This window comes from Gasterosteus aculeatus, chromosome 12 (assembly GCF_964276395.1).
Source record: "Gasterosteus aculeatus chromosome 12, fGasAcu3.hap1.1, whole genome shotgun sequence".
NCBI classification, from domain to species: domain Eukaryota; kingdom Metazoa; phylum Chordata; class Actinopteri; order Perciformes; family Gasterosteidae; genus Gasterosteus; species Gasterosteus aculeatus.
In genome coordinates, this window is record NC_135700.1 from 17,254,950 (window position 1) to 17,274,975 (window position 20,026).

The following is a 20,026-nucleotide window of genomic DNA, read 5'->3' on the forward strand; positions in this document are numbered from 1 at the left end:
CGGACTTGTTGCGTGTCTAATTTTATACGGTATCAGCAAACCAGCAGCTTATTCTAAGTCAGCCATGCTCGAAAGTAATCAATAAGGAGCAAAGCTCATGGTAGTATAGTGTGTTTTTTTATTTATATTTCTCCGTGGACATATTTTGCCTGCACTCAAAATAAGGCCTTCCGTTACGTTTCTAATGCTATCTCCAAACCCCACAAACACACACTTTACTGCTCTGTTCACCGTTGGTGTGATCCCATTTAAAGAGGTTCATAAGTGTGCAGCCTTTTAAAACGCTTACATTAATGCGATACAACGGATGACGGATTTTACACACGTACAGTAGTGTTCAAGGAGCTGAAATTACATTACATTACATGTCATTTAGCTGACGCTTTCTTACATTGCATTGCATTGCAAGTGGATGTTAAACTAATTAGGCTTTGAACAGGAGGCTCCGCCTGCTGTAAGTTCAGCGCCTCTCGCAGCGCAGGACGCGCCACACTTTATAACTTGATTGTGTGTGTTAAAAGTGATGTGTGAGCATCGCACAGTGTGTGCAGATTTAACAAGGCGCTCAGTGGCCAGGTCAAGGATCGCTGTCCTTTACTTGTGCCTGAAAATCTATATTTCGGAAAGGCGAAGGATTACATATTTTATGTCAACAAGAGACAGTCCTCTCCTTTGTGTTTGTGTGTGTGTGTGTGTGTGTGTGTGTGTGTGTGTGTACACACGTGTGTGGCGGTAAGCGGCTTATCATTGTGCACAAAAGGTCTCAACTAGCATGATGCCTGGTGTGTATGTGCACAATATGTGTGTGAGAAGGAAACTACTTCACCGAAGAGAAGTGTGTTATATGGTATTTACAACTCAAAATATACTTGCTTTTAACTTTTAGATGTGTACATGGACACTACCTTTTCATACATTTAAGGAAATGTTTTATTTCCAAATATTTTGCTTGAAAGTGTTTATCCATTCTTAATGGATAATTTACTGGGCTACAAATAACTTATTTTAAAAATAATGGTCCTCAGTGGAAGTGGTGAGATAACAGCAAAGTCATTATTTTCTCTTTCTAGTTGTTCGTAAGCGTATCATAGACACAATGAGGTTTTAGTTAATGACCTTCAATTACCTTGAATTACAAAAATATTCTTGTGCAAAATTGTTGTCCAGCAGCAGTATCTTTGATTTTATTGCTTTGCGCTTCTCCAAATGTCCAATTTATCATTGAGTATTGGTGTCGTCGGCTGGTATTTTGTTGGTATAGGCCCGCAATATGCTCGTGTGTCATCGCCTTAGCATTTATTTTCTGGCAAAACTGTTGGATTGGATTTCATGCCTTATCATTGAAATCAGAACAGCTGAATGTGTATGAATGACGACGATGTTGACGACAGTGTATTTAGTTTTCTGCAAATATCTTGTGGAATTTATGTTATGCATCAATCATCATAAATCATGCACATGCTTGTGTGTGTATGCACACAGTACACACAGGTGTGTTTTAGTGTGTTGTGTGTGTGTGTTGGGGGGGGGGGGGGAGTCGAGGGACGGAAGGTGGAGGGATTAGTAGGGAAAGTGGCTGCTGTAAAGGACAATGATAGCTGCATCTAAAAGAGGATTACATAGGTTCCCCCTGTCATCATGTACCTGCCATTATGGGATTACGGATGCAACTTCCACCTTCTCATACCTCTGCACTCATACTCAGAGGTCTTGGGGGGGGGCAGTGGTCCTGTTTAGGTAGAGGAGGTAGAGCGCAGCAGCAAGGCTGACAGTTTGACTGCAACCCACTGTTTAAATAACTTTGCAGTTAACATCCGGCAGGTGCAGTCATGGTTGCAACACGCACACACACACACACACACACACACACACACACACACACACACACACACACACACACACACACACACACACACACACACACACACACACAGTAATAGAAAGATCCACATACACACATATGGGATGTACTTTGTTAATATTCCTGCATTCACAGCACCACAAATAAACCAATCACAGGCTGGCTGTGGATGCTCTGCAGACACACAAACAAACAAAAAAATGGATGAAGCAATGATTGCCCCTCACGCACATTCACACACCTTCTCGGTAACAGGGAATACTGAATTGGCACCGTCTCTCATGATATCTATTGTTCATTAGTCATTATTATCCGGCTTTGATGTAGCTGTAATGGACTTTAGATGTGTGGAGCAGCTCCATAAAGACAACTGTTTAGTAACGGCCACAGTTTAAATGCTCTTAATGTGCTGCCGAGGTGTGGGGAGGGGCCAGGAGCTGTAAATCACTGTGAAACAGGGGTGGGGGGGGTTCAGAGGAGAAGAAAGGAGTGATTGGAGAGGAAAGGGGAGGAGAGGTGAGACAACACGAGAGGGGGATTGGGTGGAGGGGGGCGTTCAGGGACTAGGGAATGAAATCTGTGTGTGCGCATTCTGACGAGGCACACTGCGTCGCTCCGAAACTGCAGGCATGTTTACACAGCACAGGTTCACACAGTCGTGCGTACATGTATTCACACCCCCCTCCACCCCCACCACACACACACACACACACACACACACACACACACACACACACACACACACACACACACACACACACACACACACACACACACACACACACAGTTGAACCCTCCCCTCCCTGGTTAAGGTGCTCCTGTGTCATATGCATGCTTACATAGAGTTTACCATTGAGCTCGGTCACTCGGGATGAAACTAACTTAACTCTGTGTGTGTGTGTGTGTGTGTGTGTGTGTGTGTGTGTGTGTGTGATCAGCCTTGTCCCCAGTAGGGACAGAGCAAACAGACAGCGGCAGCTATCAGCCTCTCCATTGTGTTCATCTGATCACTAATCTTCAATGGTTAAATCATTATCCATCCACCACCCTGGCAAAGGGCCATGCAAACACTACTGGGCTGTCACCCAGCAGCACCAGTCTTTAATATGTTACCGAGACCAGCACACACATACGTTAACAAAGGCTTGTACACGCCATGCTTAAAAAAAACAAACTCCGTAAGTCTTTAATTACCTTACAGGAATGCTCACACAGGCAGAAAAGGGCATGTGTATGAATCAGAATGTATGAAATACAGGCACGCGCACATACAAAGGGAAGGAGCTGTTGCCATCTCCGGGTCCGAGGGGCCTCCATCACTCCCGGCTACTCGGGGCAAATCTAATTGCAGGTAAATGTACAGTGCTGCTCTCCGTGGCTCCTGTGTGGAGAAGATGGGAGGAGAGACCCAGCGACATGGTTAGTATTGGTCGGGATGACTGATCGGCCCTGGCCTAACTACATTAGACTGTGGAGAAGTGGCTGGCTCCCTCCTCCCTCCCCCATCTGCACACCAGCCGCTGCTGCGCTCCCTCTCAGCTCCTACGGAGTGGAGATAGCAAAGGTAGGTGCGGGGCTTTAGCAGGTCTGCTGCAGGGGGGGGGGCGCGGAGGCACTGGGCGTGACCCGTCTCGGCCGTGCATCCCTGCGCATCAACCTCCAATAGAGGAGCACACGGTTGATTTGAGCGTGTTAGCGGGCTGTTGGGCTGGAGGTAGTCCAGGCCCAGTGGAGGGCTCTGCCATCTGAGATCTGATCAGAGGTCATTAGCAGTAAAGAGCCACTGTGGATGAGGGGAGAAGAGACATTATTTACAGGGTCAGAGCCTGGCCACACAGAGCACACACACACACACACACACTGGACAGTAAAGGGCGGCTCATTACTCAGTGAGAGCTCAGGTTTCCAGCGTAGACCTCTCCATTAGACCCCCGGTTAGAGAGAAATGAATGGTTGTTGCTTCCCCGCACTCATAAACTATACAACCATCCACAGCGGGAAAAAATGAGATAGGGGTAAAAAGAGGAAGGGGATCTTAGAGGTAGTGTGTCTGTGTGTGTGTGTGTGTGTGTGTGTGTGTGCGTGCATGCACAAGAGAGAGAGCTGACGGGTCCTCGGGGGTCTTTGAAATGGAAATGTCCAGCTGGTTGGCCGTCTGCTGCCTGACCCTTGAGCTCAAGGTCAGAAGCCAGGGCCCCCAACCAACCGGCCACTGACCAAAACGCACACATACAGTATACACACACACACACACACACGCCGCATGCTCAGTACCCACACATATTCATTGGCTTGTGTTTGTGTGCGTGCGTATGTTTATGTGTGTGCTGTGAGGGAGAGGGAGTGTGCACTCTGCCCCGTGCGTGTAATTGATCATTTAATCTGGCTGACATCATAATCCCCGACGCGTGTTTAACTAACTGGCTGACCGGCGGAGGAGCAGAAGGGCTCAGTAATTATCTCATTTGGATACATTAATAACGAAGCGTCACTCAACCATCACCCCTGGCGCTGGATCAGCATCATCATCAGTGCTGTTTGCGAGTGTGAGACAACAAAAGAGTCCGCGTCCATTCTTGTGGCGTGTCTTTCGAGGAAGCCGCGTGCGATACATTGCACCTGGAAGCGGAGCGTCGGCCATCACGCAGCCCGACCTGCAGCGGGGGTGATCTAAAATGGAGACGGGTGCACGTGCGTGACAGCTTCTGATGTGCATTTGCAGTATTGCATCGCCGTATGAATTAGTAGGGAAAGCCAAGGCACTCAAAGAATGGACCACAAATCAACAATATTCGGGTGGAAACAATCAAAGAATTGCATCGAAAGATGGGAACATGAGAAAGATATGCGGTGCACATCACGGCACGGGAATATTATTCTGTTTTTAAACTGAAGCGCACATTCAAAGCCGATCGCTCTGAGGGGCAGAGATCTACACCAGCAGCAATCAAATTAAAGGGCAGTTGAAACAAAGCGAAGCGGACCTTCGCATGTGTGTCCTTGTGTGTGTGTGTGTGCGCATCAGGGTCTTAGGAAAATTATTGCTATTGATTTAAGGCGGAGAAACGTGGAAATTACCAGATGGGACATTTAGCTGTGAGTGGCTTGGGATGAGACGAGTCATCTTCGAAAGGCCAGGGCGGAGAGATGCAGCGAATGCACATCAAAACACCAAATGCTGTCCAGACCTTCCCTCACGACGAAGCCACAGTTCACCAGCAAACCAAGAGGGGTTCTTTTTCGTCTGCGTGGATATTTCAGCTTGTAGGTTGGATTCAAGATGTCAAATTTGAGGAGACAATATAACTTAAAATGGATCAATATTTTAATTAGTAGCTCCCAAAGTGCAGAAATGCAAGTTTTTCTCTTGTCATTATTTCCTCTTCTTTACTTTTTCTGTTTTATATGCACAGCTGTTACCTAGTAAGCAGTAGTCATCATGCGATTGATCACACACTGATTTCACTTGGTTGACCTACGGCAGAGCAAATGAGCTCACGAACCCCCATGAACAACTCATTTCAAAAGAACAAACGCAAATGACTTTTGTTTGTCTGCCGTACATTTAATTTTATGTTTGAACGGTTCAGAAACATGAATGGAAGAATAAACTTGTAAAGTGATCACCAGAATGTTATCAAAGTGTGGTTTGCACATCATTTCAGTCCTACTCGTGCACTGCAGTTGTATAAAATCTCTCCTCGCGGCAGCTTGAGTTATCATCTGTTCATCCGAACTGTTCCGGGTGGCTCAACTCCCCAAAGCCTTTCCTCAAGAGGCAGCAGTCCGTCGGCGGAGGCTCCCTTTTTTCAACCAATGAGCTTACGCGGCTTCTGTTACCTCTGTTGGGAGATTTGTGTTTTTTGAGCAGATTGTCCCTTTAACTTTGCGTTTCTCATTGACCGCTGAGCGCTGTCCGTCTGCTCCGCTTCAGGTTAGGAGCCTCTCAGTAGAGCTGTTCGGATTACACCAACAGCTCAATAGAGACAAACACAGCATGCTGCAGCACATGCGCACGTTCACACACTGCAAACACACTGCTGAGACACAACGCACGCATGCACGGACACACTGCACACTCCCCTCACACTCAACGTGAACTGTCCATGATGACACAAATGCATCCACATAGACATTCATTTCATCAAAGTGCACCTAAACACATCTGGAAACACACACAGACACACACATAAAGAAAAAATGGCAGTCTGGTGTTCTTCAAGTTAATTTGACACGAAATCGATTTGATCCCTCGTCATCTCAATAATGATAGAAAAGATGCTAAATGCAATAGAATCTCTGCAATCTAATATTTTGGGGTCAAATGGTTTAATGAAGAGCAATCTGACTCTGGACATTCACTGTTCATTCTGCACACTATCTATTTGAATGTTGTTTTTCCAGATGCGTTGTTAGAATACAGGAAGCTCTGAACAGTAAAGAAAAATTTGAAGCCAACTTGTTCTTGATAATAAGCTTATATTTACCTAAAGCTTGACCTTGATGATGAGGTGGGGTGACTTAATGTTATAATCCGTAAACAAAAGGTGTCAGAGGAAAAATGTAAACGATGACATGCAAAATACTGTAAAATTGTGTAATCGTTGTGTAATGATTTCTGAGGCTGTTGAAGGGTTATTTACATCAGTTATGTTCCTAAATACGAAAACAAGACTCTACTTTCAGTTTTGACTAAAGAGGGTCTTTGGACAGTCCAAAGACGTGAAGTGTGTGACACTTTCTTCAAGCGTTCAGACAAATCTGTTTTACAGTAAAATATCTGCAAATAAATACTACAACTCTGTGGGAGGAAATTTGTAACATTTACAAAACGATTCAGAATGAGCCCGAAACAGGCATTCTGTACATCACAAAACATAGCTACACGTATGTGTTTTATAGGTGAAATGCAGTAAGAAATAACCCTTTGATTGACATCTGTTCCCACAGAGTCTAATAATACCTGTAATTGTGTGTCTGAGCTGCAGCTTAGTGAAAAGGGACCTATGAGTTGTTTATTTCATAATCACGTGCCACAATCATACTTTAACCGTGGACGCGATGCCTTGTGGTTCTTTACATGGGAGTGCGCGTGTATTTTTGTAAGTCTACATGTGTGTGCGTGCGTGTGATTACCCATGCTGTTATCAGCGGCAAGCCGCCATTCACTCCGGCTGCAATGAAAGGTTTTCCTCTGTCACAAAGCAGTTTCTTTGTTTCCATGGTGCTATGATTCTGTCAAAATCCCAGAGAAAACAGAGGGGGGAGCAAAAAGAAAAATCAATGCCCCCCCCCCACCCCTCCTCCCCATCACCAACCGCAGTCTCAGCCTTGCAGGCTGCTGCCATGTAAGCACACACGCCAGCACACGCGTATGCAGACGGTGTTTACGCGGAACAAAAAGCAGAAAAAGTTGCCTTGCCGAATGAATATTTTTAAAAATATTCTTTATTCACTGAACAAAGTGGATGTTTTTTGGGGGGGGAATAGGGCCCCTGTTGCCCTCACAGTAGATCCATAGCATATGGACATTATCTACAGTAGATGCCTGCATTGAGTAGAGCAATGAAAATAACTCGCACACTCTAACGTCTCCCGACAACGGAGGATGTAGGAATCCAGAGATACACGAGAAGGAATGGATGTCTTTTGTTGCTTGATGTTTTTTTTTATAATACTGTCATAAAAAGGCTGAAGATGTTTGTTTTGTGCAAAGATGATTAAAAAAAATACAAGTTCAACTGAAATTGTTGTATTCCCAGTCTTAGTGAGCGATGTGCAGAAACCTGAAGAGGGGAGATACTTGAGACTTTGTGCATTAGTTTGAAGGCATTCCCCCCTTTTTTGCTGGAGGGAGGAAGTGCAGGTATGACATGTGGATAAAACAAAACCGCCCCATGTTATCACACTATACCATTTACCGTTTCAACTAGAATTTTGTAATCAATGATATTGTCCATCTGCTTTATAGTTCAAACTTCTAATTTCAGATGATTCTGCTTTAATTGTGTCTGGGAAATAGTATCTTTTTTCTTGTCTTTTACATAACATTTGTGTTGAAAAAAACAGGTGTTTTTATTATTACTTATTTGTAGATCCACACATAAGTCACAATAAAAACGTGCAAATTGATCTTACAACTAATGCATGATTCGCCTATGTTTTTTTTTGCAAGATCTAACTAAATATATTGATGGTCTCATATTTGAGCGAACCATTACACCTCAGTGAAGAACCTTTGCACAGTCACAAAAATGCATACCTTCTGTGAACACTGAACATTTGCATTAAAGTAATTTTTTCAACCTTATTGTGTCCATATCTGCCGTCCCTCCCAGTAGCTTTGGACAAATAGAAACAGAAATAATTGAGACTCATGACATCAGTCCGTTGTGAATCATTCACACTGAGGAACTGTTCCTGCTGCTGCTTGGATCGGCGCTTTTGCCAGTTGAGTATGAGGAGGTATTCCAGTGACCCAACAAGCAGCAATTTAGAAAATATCACAACAGCATCATTGAGTTTGATGCTATTGAGAGCTGCTATGGGAGACCTAAAAAAGGCTAAATCAACACTTGATTATAAAGCATCTGTGAAAATCAGCCTAACCCTAACCCCGTGAGAAATGATTCAAACCGAAGTGAGGGTTCTGTATTTGGGTTGGAAAGCTATATTTCAAAAATAAAAATATTTCAAATGGCTACTTAGAGTAGAAATGTTAGGAAAACATCTGCTTTACCATTGTTGAGTTAAGTAAGTTACGTCGGGTAACCCTAACTACATAAGTAAAGTGCCTAATATGCACTTTGGATTTCATATTGGACACTATAGCGTGTTTGGGGCCTTTAGGGGCCCAGATGTTTCTCCACTCCAAAATACTGTCCACAGAGAAAGGACCCTGTGAAGTGGGGTTGTGTGTTAATGTGTGTGTGTGTGTGTGCATGTTCGTCTCCCGGACCACGTGATGGTTAATGTGAGGCTATTAGTGTTTGCGTTTGTCTGTGTGTCCCTCTCAGAACCCCCTTCATGCTTTTAAGACTCTCCTCAAGATTCTTCAAGGCTGCAGAATACAAACAAGGGCCGGTCTGGAGCATAGGTGGTGTAAGTGTGCGTGTGCTCAAGTGTGCGCATGTGTGTGCTTACAGTATTTGTATTGCTGAAAGACCACTTGCTTGTCTTCAAGGAAGCTCTTCAAAGTTGGAGACAGGCAGCCAGGACATCAAACCCGGTCATTAAAGAGGCTTTCACAGAAATAAAGAGGCAGGTGATGAAGATGATGATGAGGATGAGTAATTAGGAGGAGATGAGAGGAAATAGATTCACTGCTTTTATCTCTTTGGCTCTTAAAGGCTTAAGTAAAGTTGTAAGAGTTTGGAGTGAGCAAAGAGAGGTAAAAGGTAAAGAAGTGAAAAATAAATAACAGGATACAAACAGATAGATGGATAGATAGATGGATATACGGATAGATAGATAGATAGATAGATAGATAGATAGATAGATAGATAGATAGATAGATAGATATACGGATAGATATATATACGGATAGATAGATAGATAGATAGATAGATATACGGATAGATAGATAGATAGATAGATAGATAGATAGATAGATAGATACACGGATAGATAGATATACGGATAGATAGATAGATATACGGATAGATAGATAGATAGATAGATATACGGATAGATAGATAGATAGATAGATAGATATACAGATAGATAGATAGATGCACGTGTAAAAGGAAAGATAGAAAGACAGACACACTCAAAATGCATGTCCAAACACAGGATGTGAAACCCGTCTTGGGCAGATGCAGCTGTTCCTCCTATATCACATGAAAGTGATAAATCTTGATTTCTCTCATTGATCACAAACCGGTTCTGCAAATACAATTTTAAATTTAAAAGCTAATGCACAAAAAGGTTAAAAAAAAAAAATCAATTTTTATTCCACTAAAGCGAGCGCATGGTGCGAGAAAGTAGACAAAAATCAAAGCCCATATATACGTTTTCCTGTGAAATCATTCCTTTCTGGCCCAGCGTAACGAAGTTCGAGAGAACATAAAGCTCACAGTTTTTGGAGAAATAGCAATGAGATGTAGTAGAAGTTTAGACCATTAGATTTATTACCCAGGGGCCACGAGCAAAAAACGCATGATGGGAAGGTGAAGCATCCCGTCTAAAAGAGATTAGAGACGCGTGAGCACTCCTCGGTGGGTGAGGTCATGCCCAAAAAAACATCACAGGCACCAAACTACACATAATAGCCATCAAGAACCCCAGCCGCACACACACACACACACACACACACACACACACACACACACACACACGCGCGCCCTCCTTTAGTATCAACACTGACTTAGCAGTGTGGGTTGAAAACAAAATATTCACAGGGTCGATCAAAAAACATTTTCTTTTGCGTTGGATGAATAAAAACGATTAGAATCAAAACTAAAGCTTTTAAATAAATTGTCAAAACAGTAATAATAATTACTAAACTTTTTCTAATGAGTCATAATCTTACAAAGCAACGCAACACAATAATTCCTATTTTCCGTCGACATAGTTTTGACATGGAAATGGTCACATTCTGGGGTGAACCATCCCTTTAACTTTAAACTCATTCTGAAATCCGAGTGAGCCTTTCTTCAAACATGAATGAGAGCGGATGTGTTAAAGCTGTCTGATCTGATCCTTCACATTGTAAACTCTCGCAGCCCCTTTGTGTTCGCTAATATCCCCGTCCTCCTTTCACCCTTCAAAGCTCTATTGAGGAAGATGTTCTTGATCTCAACTAAAAAGACATTACGGACACTTACATTGCAGACATGTAGATGTATAAAGTAGACACATCTTCACGTGGACTGTGATTCTGGATAAACACCTGAGAGCTCTTTATCTTGTTGGCTAAATGAATGTTGAGCATAACACGCCTTAAGCAGTATTTTTATTTCCAAAGCTCTGCTAATGGAGCTTCACGTCAATTATTGTCCCAGTTTGCATCGTGCGAGGTGCTTCGGCTCAGGCGGCAGAAGTCTTCGAGAGTGCAAATTGTGTGTGGAGAAAGTGTGACGAAGCAGTGAGGAAAGTGAGCGACGAACAAATGATGAAAAAAGGGGAGGTGGGGGCTTTTGGGTGGGGCCAGTGGGACCAGTGGGGGAGGCGGGGGGAGGTTTGAGGGGTGAGAGGTCAGTAGAGACACAACAGAGAGAAAAATGAGGGCCAATAAACGTAAAGTGGAACACTGCGCGATGGGGAAAAAGGGAGAAAGGAATACAATAGATCACGAGGAAAGAGAGCAAAAGAGAGGGAAGATCACGGAGAGGAAAGGTAGGGGGGGGAAAGGAGAAGACGGGAGAGGGGGAGAGAGGGAGAAAGAGAGGGCGAGTCGGCGTATTGATCGATCAGACCTGTCGGCAAGCAGACAGTCGGGGGGAGACGTCTGTCCTTGTGTTGCCACTCTCCGGCCTGCTGACACATAACCCCTTTGCCCCTACTGGGGCGGTGGCGTCAGACCGGGTGGTGCTCATGGTGTGCGCGTTAACGTGTGTGTGAGGCACTGTACGTTTCTATTTGAAATTGAGCGGTTGTGTGTTTGTTGGAGTGTGTGTGTGTGTGTGCAGGTCGGCCGGCCCCTGCAGTCCGCCTGTCGGGGGCCCCGTTGTCTTCTCGGGCTCCAGGTGAGGAGCGTCTTCTCCTCTGTGGAAATAAGCGGGTTCCAGTCGGGAAACTAATCTCACACGGGCGCATCTCAGGAGTGTGACTTCTGTCGATGCAGAGGGCGCCGTGCACCGAGGCGACGCCAGCGCTCCCGTCCTCCTCAAACCTCGCAGCCCCATTTGGGATTTTGAATTCATGTCCTTAGCAAGAAACATCATTTTCAGTGATTTGCTTCTGGCAGCAGGAGAGCAGAGAACTCTGGCCTCTTTAGCAGGGATTGAAAAAGCGATCGGACCTTTTACTTTAGGAAAGTAACTGTAGCAACACTTCATTGTATTAAAACTAAATGTTAATATTAGGTTCAATATTTAACTGAAGAAAATCTGTGAAAGCATTATCAGAATAAGACGTACTAAATGTTAAAGCACTTTCATGTATCATTGTTGTAAAATCCTTATATGTTATAAGTAAACGCAAAAGTAAAACGGAAGTTTTACAGTGTATTTTTAATTTTTTAATTTTACTTGCCTTAAAGTTGCGCTTTCGATAAATGTTTTTCACTTGGAAATAGCTTCAATGCTAAGCCGTTGACCATGAGGTTCGAAGGTAATGAAAACTAACAGCGACATTGTGGTCAGCGTATTGTGTTGAGGTGATTGAGAAAATCCCTGAAAACCGAGTTGAACAAAAGCAAAATCTTGGGAACTTTAAGTGGTTGTTGTGATTTGGGAGGAACAACAGTCAGACCTTCTGAGTAGATGGACTTTGCTTGTGATGGACGTTGGGTGTACCGCGTGTGCAGATGTGTGTACATGTTATTCCTGTGTGGGATCTGCTCAACATCCAAATATCCCCCACTTCAGCGAGCATTTACACGGTACATTTATCAGATCGAGGGTCCTGTTCTCTCTTTCCTTTCTCTCTGTAATTCTGTCCGTCCATCATTTACAGCTGATCCTATTGTTCCAATGCCAGAGAGTTGCGAGTTGACCCCTGAGGTCAGATAATCAGATGCTCTCCTCTGTGACCTGCACTAACCTGCATTTCAGGGGCCATTGTGGTGTGAGGCTTTGCTTGGTGTGTGTGTGTGTGTGTGTGTCTTCAGCCTGTGATGCTGAGGTGTTGTGAGGTTGATGTCTGAAGTTACAGGTCTTTTGGTGAACGTTAAACCCAGATGCCATAGGAATGTCCAGTGTGCTGGTTTACAATCATACAGATGTGCTAATCCAAACAGCAAAGTCAATATCACCCCAGAGGATGCAACTGTCACTCATTTAAGGATGATCGGATGATCTGAATCCAGCCGAATAACAGAAGATCCATAAAGTGGATATCGAGCCCAGACGGAGTGTTTACGTATCTTCTGAAACAACGTAAAACATAAACACAAAGCATTTTTGAAAAAACTGCCAGCGCTCATTGGTAGTTGCATCGAAGGGAAATGATGGGTTGACAACAGCGAAACACGGATGAGACCCTGGAAAATGGAGGCAAAAGACAGGTGTAAGTGAAAGAGCGAGGGAGAGAAAGTGGAAACAAAGCGGAGGAGAAGGTGAATCTGATTTCTCTCTTTAAATTGGACTCCCCTGCTTTCTCTAATTCGCGTTTCAGAGCTACTGCAACGATGTGGGATGTGGAGAGGGGGGAGAGAGAGAGGGGCGGCGAGGGGAAAGGGAAGGCAAATCCATGCAGGGGAGAGAAGAGGGAGACTGCGGCTGCTCTCCCACAGGCAGACAGCAATCAATAAATCAATAGGAAACTGTGGTTGGCTGGAGAACGGCCGGGGCTGGGAGGATGGAGGATAGAGGATGGAGGATGGAAAAGAGAGAGACCTGAATCAAAGTGGCTCCAAGATGGATGGTCCGAGGAGAGCCGGGCAGAAGAGGAGGAAGGGAGAGAGGGGAGGGTTCGACGGAGGTGGAGGCGTCGGGAAGCACGCGGGAAGAGGGGAGTAGTGCGTGGAGGAAAAAGCTGGTTTAAGCTGTGAGCCGCGAGGAGAGAAATTGGCGGAGGGCCAGGAGGCGCTGGGGATCGCCTCCCCGTCCCTGCCCTCAGCACACCCTGCATCAGTGGTGCAGTGATAGGGCTCGGCCCGGCGTGATGCCCCGCTGAGGTGTGCCCAATGAGCCCAGCGAAGCGCGGCTGTATCTGGGGAAGCCGGGGAAAAGCCGCAAGGCCCCGTCTGCCCGCTGGGTGCAGCCTGGTTGACTGGCTGGCTGCCTGCTGGCTGCCTGGCTGGCTGGCTGGACATCGATCTCACTGGGTTGGAGAGTACAGCTGGACGCACACTGAGAGCTGGGGCTAAATCTGGCTCAGGCTCAATCAACGTTTGCACCTGTCTTTTCCAAAGGGAATTAAACGTAGTAGATAGAGAGAAAGAAAGAGTAATGGTGTGTGTGAGCATGTGTGTGCGTGTGTGAGTGTGTGTGTGTGTGTGTGTTGAGGTTAAGTTCTGCAGGTACAGTAGGAGTGGACGGTTTGTAAGGAACATGCTGGTTTTGCCATTAGCCAACATGGTTTTACTGCTTGCAGGTGAGGGTTAAAGCTTGATGGGTGTGTGTGTGTGTGTGTGTGTGTGTGTGTGTGTGTGTGTGTGTGTGTGTGCGAACGCCTTATCTACGGCACACATGACTCGGATGGACAATTGAGAAAGTGAAAAAAAAGATGGATGCAGGTCTTCTCACAGACTGGGCAGTTAGTCTGAGTTAAACAGCAGAATCCATCTCCAAAGTGTCGGTAACAGATTAACAAAAAAGAGTAATTAATTACTTTAGGTGACTTTGAATATTTGTGTATTTACCCAAGTCAACAGGTTGAAACTGATCTGTGAATCAAAACTTCTGATTACATCCTTCTGGTTGTATCTGTCCTGTTGCAGTGTCACTGCACCCCGACAAGATATAGTCCCACAAACCACAAAGTTATACCAAAAAGTCTATACTGGGTTAATTAGTGAGCTTTAGAGGATCTGGTAGTTGGACTTTGTTCCCTTTGGACAAAGACAGACTTTATATTTAAGAAACATATACAAGGTAACAATATTTACATATAACTAAGAAAGTTAATTGAAAGTGTATTTTCCAAAATGTTGAAATCTTAGCATTTTTAGAAAAACTTTGCAGCAATACTAAGAACTCTATGGATTGGATAAAATAATGGGCTATCCGTCATCCAAACTTTATTTTATTAATTGATTCATATTTTTGTCAGGCAATTCTAGAATATAAAATGTCCTTTGTGATAGCCTACTACTATCTGTCACAAACGTGAGAATAGAAGAGAATATAATAATGTCAGAATTAGTCCTAAAGAACCCATGTGTGTGATTGTAAAATTGTATTCTCCCCTTTTTGTCATTAATCCTCAGTACCTTCTCAAATGAAGGAGAAAAGTACCACAAATGTATTCATTAAGAATTCATTTTTTTTCTAACCCGTGGTTCGGTGTTGCGACAAAAAAAATCATTCAAATAATTTAAATATTCAATCATAAATTAAATTAAATTGCTTTAAAGTATTCATAACATCATATTGTTGGAAGCAACATTCATGTGTGAGAACAATGCAAGCTGTTCAGACCAACAACGAATGCACTCACTGCATTTTACTCTGTGTCGGCCTACTTACAAAATTCAATGCAAGTCAAGCAATAGAAAGTCGCATCTCAGCCGATCGGATCTGGATTTTCTCGCTCTGTTAAACTCTTGAGATGTTTATTGTTTTTGTCGATAGTTGTTGTGCAATTAAGCCGCTCGAGCCTATTAGATGGCTTCCTGCAGTCCTTATCAACTGGACGGAGGCTGCGCAGATTGTCGGAGTAACGCGTTAATAACGATCACTGTCCAGCAACTCGTTCCTCTCCACCTTTTCCCTTTTTGTTTCATTCTTCACTCCGCTGTGTCCTCCCATCTACTATATTATCTTAGCCCTTCTGCTGCCCTCATCTCCTCAATTTATTTTTTCCCCTTGACCTTTCCTCTCCTCCTTCGTCTCCTCCGATCACCCCCCTCCACCCCCCCTCTCTTTTTCGTTCTCCTCGCGTCCTGTCTTGCTTGGCTTTTCCATCTCCTCCCCTTCCTCTGCTTCTCCCCTTCTCCCCTTCTCTTCTCTTCTTTTCTCCTCTGTCCTGTCCTCTCTGGGGTCCCATCCTAGAGAGGCTGCTCCCGCCCAGACGCAGATGGCCCCCAGATCAGATTTATCAAGGCCAGTAGAGCCCTCTGCAAAAGGTCAGTCTCTTAAAAGCTGACCGATCAATGGTCCAACTCCTAATACTAACAGCCGGCCTTTTTCGCCCGTACTCTTTTATGTGTGTGTGTGTGTTTTGGCCATGAGTGTGTGTATCTACATGTGTATCTGAGTAGGTGCATGTGCTTTTACCCATACATGTACCTGTGTGTGTGTGTGCGGCTCAGAGACGTGAGCCATGGGTGTTACTAATCGAATGGCTGTCCCTCAGACGCTCCTCTGACGACCTCTCCCACCTCTAATAGCGCGGCCTCGTCGGGGCTCTACTAAATATTTCAGCGAGTCATTAGCTCATTATGCGTCATTATCTACAGCACGCTCAGCCAGCCAGGATTAGCTGCGAGACTTTTAGCAACTTCTCTAGGGCAAATCAATAATCGGCAGACACTTTCAATCACCGAGTGTGTGCATGTGTGATGATGATTTTTTAATTATTAATTAGTGCTTTTCTCTCTTTTTTTTACCTGAACATGAAAGGAGAAGAACATTTGCTCAGAAGAAATAAATCCATTGGTGAAGCAGTGTGTGTTTGGGGTTAAGACGTCGACCCCGAAAGGCAATGCACCCAGTTTGAGTCCATCTTGCATCTCCTGTCATTACCTCGATCTCACTGTTATCTGTAATAAAGTTATAAAAAGGCTCAATAATCAGTTAGAAGAGACTTCAATTCAAAGTTTTTGATAAACCCAGATTCAGGATCTGTAATTTTAGGAGTCTTTTTATTAAAGCTAATTTAATTAAGCTAATCAACCAGTCACTTAAGTTTTCAAATTTCAAATGCTTCTGAGAAGTGAGAGTCAGATCACCCAGAGCTGCCTTTGTTGTTGTGGTGCCACTTTTTAGAATCAGCTGCAGAAGACAACAAGGTGACTTTTAGTCCCTTTTTACTGCTCATGCATTCATTTCTAGTATCGTTGCTGGTTTACCTTCTTGTGAAAATGCAAACATCGGATTATTTTGAACAATTCACTGTTTTCTTTTGTTTTCAATGGGTCACAGGTCAAGGTTTTTTCCTTGATTTCTGGTGTCTGGGAGGGATAGTGTGTTGAACCTGAGCGTGCGGACTGCCTGGGAGGGAGGCGAGAGTTGTTTACGGGCAACCATGAAACCTCTTTGACACACTTTAGGAGTCACTTAACAATGGCCAGGATGCGCGTGTGTGACTAATTTCCTTTAACACAGTGTGAGATTGAGAGACTAGAGGCCAGAGGGGGGCGGAGCTGCTACTTGTTAAGAAGGTCACAGGTCAGCTCCTCTTGAATAGACCCAGAAATCCCCAATCAATTACGTAAACACACACACACACACACACACACACACACACACACACACACACACACGCATGCACGCACACACAAACAGAAACACACACCTGCATACGAATGCAGGTTCACCCCACACACTAGAATCAGACCAGTCTATTATAAACTGATACATTTTTGCGTGGAGCCACAGTGCTGCGGTGCAAGTCAATCGACAAGCAGTGCACGACAAATGGGAAGCACACATCTGTAAACAGTCTGACCCAAACAGCTGCTTTCTCTTCTCTTCCTCCCCTAGTTTGCCCTATATGGGGTATTTCAAGGGTCCATCTATCAGTTTCTCCTCCCCCGGTCCTCCTGCTGCTCGAGACAGAAGAGGAGGATGTTTGAATCAGCTAAAAGTTTAAAAGCTTTATTATAAAGAGGAAATACAATTGGTCTCTTTCATTCCTCATCCGTCTTCCCTCGGCTGTTGTGCACCGTTCATTCGGACAGCAGCAGCATTACTCAGCAAAAAAAACAGCAAATCTCCTCATCTGAGAAATTAATAAGTGAGATATGATCTGATCTAAGTGAAGGTGGAGGGCCGGCAGAGGAGAACACAATAAGTTTAAGATGTGAAATCAGATTCCAGTTACCTCGCCATCCAAATGTTTTACCTTGAGCGAAATGTTTCTGCTCTGTATATTAAAAATGAATTACTTTGCTTTATTAAATAAATTGTGCTCAGTCACAGTCCTTTTCCAATGCATGATCATGTTGAATGATTTATTGAGTTAATTTCAAACACTAGTCGTGTTGTGTAACACACAATATTGCAACTATTCATTCAAAGCTGTAAAAATAGAGGTAAAATAAAAGATTTACGTTTTGATTATTTCACAATCGTTCAACCGTTGCTGTAATGAATAATACATGTGGCGTTGTTGTTTGGCTTGACGATGGCTGCAACTACAATTTAGAATCATGCTTTGGCTGAAAATGTTTCATGTTCCTTTGATAATGAATATTACCTTTCATACTCTGTTACAACATGTTTAAAACGTGCTCCCAATGCATTCTTTAAGTCACTCTTGTAAACCTGTATTGCAGATTATCCATTCGCTTTTATACAGCGGATTTTCCACCTTTCACATTCCTCTCTCTCTGTCTCTCTCTCTCCTTTCCTCCCTCCGTTCCCTCATGCTCATTTCAGTCGTAGGCCCGTCCCAGCACCCACCCCAACAATATTTCACATCCTGATTTATTTTGGTCCCGGAGTCATGCAACCCTAAATATTGTAACTGACCCCGGGCTTATTGATCTCCCTGTGTCGGCCAGCACTGCGACTTCCTGCCTAATAACGACCCTATGAAACCTTGCAGGATCTATCATTACGAGCATCTTCACCATCGTTTAAGAAAAAGAAAGATGCGCACCATATTCATCTTGTGTCTGTGTGTTCGCTGGTAGCTGTGCGTACCTCTGCGTGTGCACTGTTTTTTCTTCACATTTCACATTCTGCATTTTTGTACATGCATCTAAGTCAGCTGCCTTTTGGTCTGTGTGTTTATCTTTGTTTATCTGCAGCTGCGTGAGTGTGTGTGTGTGTGTGTGTGTGTGTGTTTGTGTGTTGCTAATGATGCTATTTCGCCAAAGGAGAGAAGCAAGCCTGTCACCATTGTAATAAGGGGTATTTATATCAGTTACCTGGCAGTAAACCCCTCTGATTGCTTCTCCTCATGTCTCATCCCTGCGAGACAGGTGTACGTGTGTGTGTGTGTGTGTGTGTGTGTGTGTGTGCGCATGTGTCACTAGTTTGCATTTGTAAAACTACATGGTGCGTGTAAGTGCTCATTAATGGATTAAATACAAAATAGTTTACTGGATATCATGGACACGGCACAAATGCTGTTTGTGTGTGAGAGAGAGAGAGAGAGAGAGAGAGAGAGAGAGAGAGAGAGTGGGTTGAGGGTGGAAGAGACAAAGAGGTTAAATTGAAAGGAAATGATGAGCGATGAGTCTGTGTCGCACATTAGTGTTCTGCAGGGTTTTTTCTGTTTCCTACCGCATGTGTGTGTGTGTGTGTGTGTGTGTGTGTGTGAGGTAGTGTGTATGAGCTCTGTGTGGCCTTAGGGTGCAAGTTTAATCCTTATCTACACTTCCAGGAGTTTGACATGTCTAAGAACGCCTTTAGAAATTTCTGCTTTCTCTTTTGACCAGAGGCCTTAAGAAGTGTGTGTGTGTGTTTGTGTGTTTGTGTGTGTATCCGTGCGTACTTTACACCTAAAGCCTTGGTCGGGGCACCGGTGTATGAATGTGTGTATATATGTGTAGTGTTGGGATACTGGGGTCGGGGGCTGGGGGTGGGGGGGTTGAGGCCGTATCCATGGTAACACCCCATCGCCACCCCCACTGGGTCCTAAAAGACAAAGAATCACATGGACACACTCACGCACACATGCACACAGAGCACTACAGGGCCAGCTGAGCCAGATCAATATTTCCTCACATTTAAAGAACAGAATTCAGAGAATAGTTTTTCAGCGCACAGGCTGCGGCCGTGTTCTAGACCTTGGGTTTTTACACTTAACACCCAATCTGCAAAGTGGCGAGGTTTTTTTTTTTTGTCCACAAATAATTCCTCACCTAAATCTTTCTCCTTTCTTCCTTTTTACTGTGTGGATGGATGGGCTCGGCCGCTCGGACCGCTGTTGTATTTTCTACTGACACCTCCCATCTTCCTTTTATATATTTTCCTTCCTTTATTTCTACCCTCTCTCCCAACCCCGAATCCACTGCTGCTGAGTGACAGGGTCAGATTGCATTCAGCGTCCCCTCTCTTTGTCCCACCCAGTGGCTGACCACAGCTCAGGACCCGGCGGCCCCCTTGCGGGTCCCCTGGGGCGTCCAAGCACATCCCTGCGGCCGAAGGGCTGGACTGGCATTGGCCCAGTGGTCCTGCTGGCTGCCTCCAGGCTGAGGGGAGGTGAGGGGGGGGGGGGGCTCAGGGT